Source organism: Nicotiana attenuata, chromosome 7, assembly GCF_001879085.1.
Source record: "Nicotiana attenuata strain UT chromosome 7, NIATTr2, whole genome shotgun sequence".
Lineage (NCBI taxonomy): Eukaryota > Viridiplantae > Streptophyta > Magnoliopsida > Solanales > Solanaceae > Nicotiana > Nicotiana attenuata.
In genome coordinates this window covers 36,951,164-36,959,442 of record NC_031995.1, presented here as the reverse complement: position 1 = coordinate 36,959,442, position 8,279 = coordinate 36,951,164, and the positions used below count along the sequence as shown (strand labels likewise).

At 36.7% G+C, this 8,279-nt stretch overlaps 1 protein-coding gene across 1 annotated transcript in view; it reads left to right on the top strand.

Moving 5' to 3' along the window:
- The window catches only part of LOC109228937 (dynein light chain, cytoplasmic-like), a 19,169-nt gene continuing 11,298 nt past the window's right edge, over positions 409 to 8,279 (top strand). Inside the window, exon 1 of the mRNA XM_019394204.1 lies at positions 409 to 549. The gene's annotated coding sequence lies outside the window, so the exon portion shown is untranslated. The remainder of the gene's footprint in view (positions 550 to 8,279) is intronic.

The window sequence follows — 8,279 nt, the reverse complement described above, 5'->3', positions numbered from 1 at the left end:
ATTAAATGTGTTATTTTGTATTTGTTTATGGATGATACATATTTGTTTTTTTTTTTTTTTTTTTTGTTTTACTTCAAGTTTCATTGTGAATTTTGTACATGCATTTGATTATCTGTTCAAATGCCTCTTATGAAAAATCTCTTAATAGGTACATGCTCTGTTGCAGCACTGGGCATACTGATGTAGCTAAAGTATTTGATAATATGCCTAAAGCAACTTTTTTATTATCTTTTGAAATAAAATTCATTTGCTTACTTTTAAAAAAAAAAAAACTCCAATTGCCTCCATGTATGTTTCTATTGCAAGATAGCTATCTAGCTTTGTTTTAACATTAGTTAGATATAAAGAAACACACTTATGATCCCCATGTTCTTATTGCAGTTCGAAGTTAATTTGGCAAGAGAATAAGGTGAATGGGTCCAGAAATTGATTCAATAACTTAAAATGTTGATTCTTGCACAGTTTTGAAGAGCATTATGGTACTGAAGAGCAAAGGAATAACGCTACGAAAGAGATGTGTTGTTGTAGGATGAAAGCATGGTGAAGAAGGTAAGAACTTGCAGCTTGACTTAACCTCTCTTGAATCAGTCTTCTAGCTATGAACACAAGCATGTAGCACAATTATCATCATATTTATCAGAATTAGAAGTTCGATCTAAAAATTTTAAAATATTACATAAATTAGGAAGAGAGAGTTCTAAAAGCTGATACAACTATAGAAAAAAAGAAAGAAGAACAACACTCAGATAATACCATCCAAGAAACATCTAGAAGTCTCACAAACATAAGAAGAAAGTTAAGTTGAATATTTGAGGTTGTATACCTGCCCACTTGAATATTTGAGGTATGCCTGCCAATCTTGGCTTTCATTGGGAGTTGTTTAGAAAGTGAGTCGCATGTACAATACAAATATATTAGCATGTGATTTATAATAGAAGTATACACCTTCTTGCCATGTGATAACTCCAGAATAATTTTACGTGGGATAAGAGTTCAAATACATTATAGGCTGGATAGCAGAATGAAAACTAAATGAGCACTTATATAAACTTTTGCTACCGTGTAAGGAGTTTGTAATGAAATGCGCAATGAGTTTACCGGATAATGGCTCTTAAACTTTGTAACAATAATTTTTTCTTAAAATAAGTGAAGGCATTGATAAATTTGCATCTGTTTTTGAAGTCGACTAATGCACAAGTCCTGCATCTTAAGGTCAAATCTTAGTAGTACAAGACACATATTAAATCTCATAAATTTAATAAGCAGAGCTTATTAGTCATTTGATGTAATTCAACATCTCCTTCCTGAATTGTTTTTTTTTCCTAGTAATTATTTCTTAGGATATGATTTACAGCTAACATGACTACCGTTTTCACTCTAGGATGATAATAATCTTCGCCGGATGCTTCCAAGTATGTCCTTAAGAGACTCAAAATTGTGAATTTTGTAGTTATTCTAGCATCCGCTACAATATTTATAGCGAGCAGAAATGTGTTATTGCACACCTAATGGACTTGAGGCTCGCCGCACTGACGTGGGAACTGTTGGACTTTAAGCCATTGCGCTTTAAAGTAGAAGAAGTGTGAATTGGAAATGGAGGAAAATAAAATGGAGGGAAATTGAAAATTTGAAGAAGTGAACTTTTGTCTTGCACTTTGTCCCTCATTGGTGAGGGACAACCACATTTGTGTGCTTATATATAGAATCACTTCTTAAAGCTCTTAAAAGGAGTTGAAGAGAATGAACCCTCGCGCCGTCGTTGCTCGGCTCGGTTCGGCTTCGGCTTCGGCTTCGGATTTGTCAAATGATCGATAAGATTATTTTTGGACAAATTTATTTAATTATTTAATAATTAATTAAATGCCAAATCACTGCTGAAAATACGCCAGAACCCTGCTGAAGGTTCAGAGGGCCTCTCTGGCCGCGGTTCTGCCGCGACCGCGGTAGAACCGCGGCAAGCAGGTTTAGAAAGCCTCTCTGACCGCGGTTCTGCCGCGACCGTGATAGAACCGCGGCAGGCAGCGTATTCTTCTGAAAAGGCACCTTTTCCAGACACCTCTTCTGATAATTGCCTATAAATTCTGAGGCAAGGCTCCATTTTCTATACACGAAAAACACTCCAGAACTTCTTTCTTTCTGAATATACTGCATCCTAATTCGCAGTCTCTCTCTCTCAAATTCGTAAGTGTGATTTTGCTCCGTTCTTTGAGTTCGTTGGTATCCTGCAGTTTGTATTGCCACTGTTGCAGGAAGGTTTAATCCGTTTTATCCTGGGAGGATTTAATCCATTACCTTGGCAACGTGTGAGGGGGTTAAAATTCCTTAAGGATACACAAGAAAATTGTGGACTCGGAATATTTCTTAAACTCTTCTGTTTTTCCAGTTTCTTTTATTTTTCTAACAGTTTTTCCTGATTTTTGGTTTAACACAGTAACGCTCACAGGAACTGGCAACCATTTGAGCAAGCTGTTGGCAACAAATGCTCTTTCGAGAATGTCATTAACATTGAAAGATTCTCCTATCATTTTGGAGCCGTTAACATGAGGTAAAAAGGGACATGAAGACGGAAGCCAAAAGGTTTCATTTACGTATAACAATACATATGTAAATTCTCTCATGACACCATTAATTGATACGAGAATCTGCTAACAAGAGGATAATAACAGAGTGGATAAATTTGCCTCAAGGGTAAAAGTGAAAGGAAAATTTCGAGGTTGAGAGACTGAGCATCAATGTTGAATGAAGCTTGAGTACTTAGCATCTGACCTTACTGAGGAAAGTAGTCACATTTTGAGGGGTTTAGCAGAAGATGCTCTTCAGCTTGAGTACTTATATGTCATGTGTTCTTCTTCTTCTTCTTCTTGTTCTTCTTCTTCCTCTTCTTCTTCTTCTTCTTCTTCTTCTTCTTCTTCTTCTTCTTCTTGTTTTAATTTGAAATCCAGCCAAAATCAACTCTAATCTTCACCAAACACCCTCAAAATTGAGATATAAATTTCAAAGAATATTCCCAATTGTTTGCAACAACACCAAATCCAAAAATAAATTTTATTTTTCGAAAACCGGAATTAGAATTCAGCGTTTCGAAACTTTTTAGCGGGTGTCAATAATGGAAAGTCAAACATCTTCAAAATTTATTGATAGACAATTTCAATTGGAACACCAATTGTACAACATGAATGAAAATTAAAACTTTATATTAAAACGATTAAAATCCACTGATGAATTCCATTAAAACTCTATACAACATGAAAGGATAAAAAGTAGAGAAGATGGAAGGACAAAGAAGGAGAGAGAGAGAGAGAGAGAGAGAGAGAGAGAGAGAGAGAGAGAGAGAGAGAGAGAGAGAGAGCAAGTATAAAGGGATAGGGATTCCCTATTCAATTTCTAATATAAAGGGATATACACTTATTAATACTAATTTGTATATAATTGATAAATTATATATCAACTTGTAATTAAGTTAAAATCCAAACGTAAATAGTTTGTAATGCAGTACATAAATAAGTTTGTAATGCAGTACATATAGGTAAAAATCTCTTTTTGTCATCCTTTTGTAATTGGGCCACTGGATCAATGGAGACTACAGGTAGAAATGGTGTGGGGTAGCCACTGTTTAAGCTGGTATTTACTTTTTATCCAGCATTTTTAATGCTTAGCAATAGTAGCCACTAGTCTATTAAAATTAATACGAAAAAACTGTGTTACCCTTTCCTCCCTAAACAGAAATACACCGATGCATTCAAAACATAAAGACTTCGTATTCTCTGTTGTTTTTAACTTGAAATATCAATCTGGAGAGTGGGATTTCAAACTCTGTATTTCCCAGTCTCAAGAGTGTTAATATTATCTACCCCGTTTTCATCGGGATGTGTCGGACGTGGAGGCATGATAGGCTTTTCGAACTTTCAAAATTTCTGCTAAAAATGCAATGGTTCTGGAGAAGTTCGTTATCATGGCAAAGAGAACATGTTGCGGCTTGTGTTCAAGGAATTGTGTATCCCCATATTCATCAGGATTGGCTGCGAAATTGTTAAGTTGCCCAAGACCCTCCACCAATTTTATGATGAGTTTCCATGAGTCATGATTTTCCATGAGCAGAATGCAAGTGGTTTTGTTTCTCGACACACCAGAAATTGCACATAATAGTTTATCTTTTGATTTTTCTGCTGGTGAACTTATGAGTTTCTAACTTGAAGTCCTAAAGTTAAGGACACAAGTTCAAAAGTTAAGGACAGACAGTTCTTAACTTACAGTTACAAGTTCTAAAGTTAAGGACAGACAGTCCTTAACTTATAGTTACAAGTTCAAAAGTTAAGGACAGGCAGTCCTTAACTTACAGTTACAAGTTCAAAAGTTAAGGACAATAGGTCCTTAACTTTGACTTACAAGTTCAAAAGTTAAGGACGCTTGGTCTTGAAGTTTGAGTTCCAAGTTCAAAAGTTAAGGATAGACAGTCCTTAACTTACAGTTACACGTTCAAAAGTTAAGGACAAGCAGTCCTTAACTTACAGTTACAAGTTCAAAAGTTAAGGACAATAGGTCCTTAACTTTGACTTACAAGTTCAAAAGTTAAGGACGCTTGGTCTTGAAGTTTGAGTTCCAAGTTCAAAAGTTAAGGACATGTAGCCTTGAAGTCCTGAACTTAGAGTTCCAAGTTCAAATGTTAAGGACATGTAGTCCTGAAGTCCTGAACTTAGAGTTACAGGTTCAAAAGTTAAGGACATGTAGTCCTAAAGTCCTGAACTTAGAGTTCCAAGTTGAAAAGTTAAGGACATGTAGTCTTGAAGTCCTGAAGTTAAGGACATGAGCAGAAGGGTATTTTCGTCCGGGCAGTTAAAGTTTATTAAAGTAGTGGCTAAAGACTAAAGACATTTAAACGGTGGCTTAAATGTAAATACATGTGTTATTAGTGGCCAACCGTGCACTTTTCCCAGACTACAGTGCTAGTAATGTTTACTGGCCCATTTTGAACCTTACATCATTTTCTCTTTTTCCATTTTTTTTGGGTGGGGGTGGGGGGGTGGCGAAGAGGGGGATTAAATGAATAGGAGAAAAGACTTTTGGTGATACTAACAATCTCAAAGAAATTGTTTCCATATATAATTCTTTCCAACATTTTTACACCTCTTAGTGTTGGGTGGGGAAAGTATGAAAATACTCAAGTTGTTTTACATTTTTATATTTTATGAGCCTTGTAACTTATTTTTCATGATGAGCTTTTCCAAGTTTATCAAACGTAACGTTAGTCATTTGATTCAGTCTATGTCTTGTATACGGTCAAAATCGAGGAATATGATTTTGAAGGCTTAAATCGGGCTATAGGCCCGAGTCCGGGAGACTCGAAGTGGGTGTCGTATCCGACTAAGGGATACCTACCTCGAGGAAGCTGATCGGACACCTGGCACGGACTTCATCGAGGGAAGCAATATCTCGAAGTCAATCAAGAAAGAGCGGGAGTTTCTCAAGGACACGTGGACCTGGGCATTAATTATAGGATAAGGGTTGTACGAAATAGTACAGGTTCGTACTAGGCCGTTATACACCTGTACCAATAGAATTCTTTACCTTTATGAGCAATGTACTATTTTGGGGTTTTTCCCTCTATATAAAGGGGACCTCAATCATATTGTAAAGGAATCAAATCATTCATTGCAATAGAACATTCTTATTCTTCTCTTGTTCAATGTGCTCAGCAATTATTCTTCAGCTTTATTGCCTTTACTTTATTGTTCAAACTTTATTGGTCTTAGCTGACCTCGAGGTCCCTGGATAGACGAGCTCGAGCCCCTACTGTCCTGATAACATTGATTTGGTTCATTATCTCTTCTTACTTAAGCTCAATATTACTCATATAATCACTAGTATTAGAATATATCACGTATCTTTAAAACCACAAATAATCTTTAATTGTTACTTACAATTTTCGAGGTAAACAGTTTTTGGCGCCCACCGTGGGGCTAAAGATAATAGTGATTATTTTAGTGCTAGTTTTCCGATAACACATGTTATTCTTCACACTTTTTCTTGTCAAAGATTCTTTGATTTCAGGCTTACTCATGTCTAGCACACAAAACGCACATGCTCATTGTCACACCTCCTTTTTTACACGCCTACCCCGAAGGATAATGTATAAGGGAGTTTTTCCATTTAAAGTAACATTATTCGAAATGGGATTATTTGTTTATTTCTAGAGTCGCCACTTGGGATAGGATTGGCTTTTGGTGTCCCAAGTCACCGATTTAACTTAAATCCCAAATCGAGGAAAATTGTCGACTTCCCAATTGGTTGCGAACCAGAAATTCTGAATAAGGAATTCTGTTGACCCGAGGGAAGGTGTTAGGCACCCCCGGATCCCGTGGTTCTAGCACGGTCGCTTAAACCATCATAATTGGCCTATTATCAGATTTTAAAAAAATGTTCATCCTATAGTGCAATTTTAAATTATTTACCGCTTTTAATTGATTTTTTAAGGAAGATTGAACATCGTTTAAAACATGTTTTTGGATCACGTTACATGAAATGCACCCGGATCCGAAACACACTCTATTCAACGTTTTAGGATTTGGATTTGGGTCACATGAAATGCGCACCTGAGTTTAAGAAGGTAATATTATTAAAATAACGCGCCTAAAGCAACTACGAGTTGTTAACTTTGAGAGGGCCATGGAAATTTTCTAAATGGCACGCCTCGAATTCTAAGAATTTTAATTAATTAAGTGAGGGCCATGAGTTTTGGGATTTTATTTGTCATGACACGCCTCAAATTATTCCAAAGGGCTTTACTCAACTAAAACAAACTACGGGTATTCAAAAGTTCGGGCTATTTGTGAAAGGTCATGGATTATGGATATGAGGGCGTTTGGAGTACAAGAATTTTAAACTAGTTGGAGTAGGCTAGCAATAAATTATATCATTTCAAGATGGTAAAATGCTAAACGTATATGGTATAGCACTTTCATCATTTCAACTTTTTCAAAGAATTGAACACTTCCGTCCAAACACTTGTTCTTGGTTAAAGCATCACAAGCCAACAAATTACCAGCCCAAAAGAAATATCACATTCTCTTGTCACAATACAAATCAGAACGGTAAAATGGGCTAGTGTACACATGTAGACAATATAATATCTAATTTACTAACAACAGTATTTAAAAATAATGTTCAAAATTTCAGCATGAGCACTGTTAGGAAAATATTACAGTAATAGCATGCATTATTCCCTTTCTTTCTATTTAGCACCAAACAAAGGCACTGCTAAGTTTTCCCACTGAGGATTTAATACCCTTATTAACAATTGAATCACAGAACAGAGAGAGAAAACTATGCAGATCCGCCACCATTAAACAAAGGTTCAACCCATTCTCAACAAAAAAAAAATGTAATTAAACTTGTACGGTTGCATAAACCAGCACGGCACTCTTACCAAGAAAATAGGGACCGAATTAATAAAAAAAAAGGCATCATGCTTCATGAAAATAACACAGAAATCAGAAATCGAGCAAATCCTCGAAGCTAAGCATGAACTCAACCGTTTTATTTGTTTAGTGTAAGCACAAGACAGAAAAATTTCAGAATTAACCTGATCGACTAGAGTACAAGCTAGAATAGGTCAGATAACGGCATAAACTAACTCGAACGGAGGTCAACGGAAGTAGAAACAGCGAAACACAACTTCAGCTTCTAAATTTTGAACCAAACTCGAACACCCAGAAATGGCAGAGGTGATGCAACAGTAGAGAAGAGCAATAGCGAAGGCTGCCAAAAAAGGCTCGCCGGCGACCTTGGGTAACAGAGCTTCGACACGATTAATGGGGACGCTTCGGAGCTGCTTCAATAGCATTTTTCAGAGGTATTTCGGCTGGTTTTTGAGCTGGTTTTAGTGAGTTTCTGCATGGTATCTCGAAGGTGTTTCAGTGGAGATTTAGGAGATGGTTTTTGGTGAAGAGAAGTCCAATCTTTCTCTTGGGAGTGGTCTCGGCGTCTTCTAGCCTTTTGGAGCGAGAGAGAGGCGTTGTTGTTGGTCTTCCAGAGAGAAAGGAGTGTTCTCTTCTTTTTTTTTTGGGTCCCCTTTCAGATCTCCCTTTTTGTGTGTATATATGGTGGGTAGGGTGTCACGTGGGGGAAGGTTTTATGTGGGGAATATTTTTTGGGGAAGGTCTCATGCGGGGGAAGGTCTTTAGGCGGGAAGGTCTCATGTGGGGGAAGGTCTTATTTTAGGCTAGTTGGTGGGTTTTGGATAAATTTTAGGTGTAAGAACAACCCAATTTGAATTAAAAACC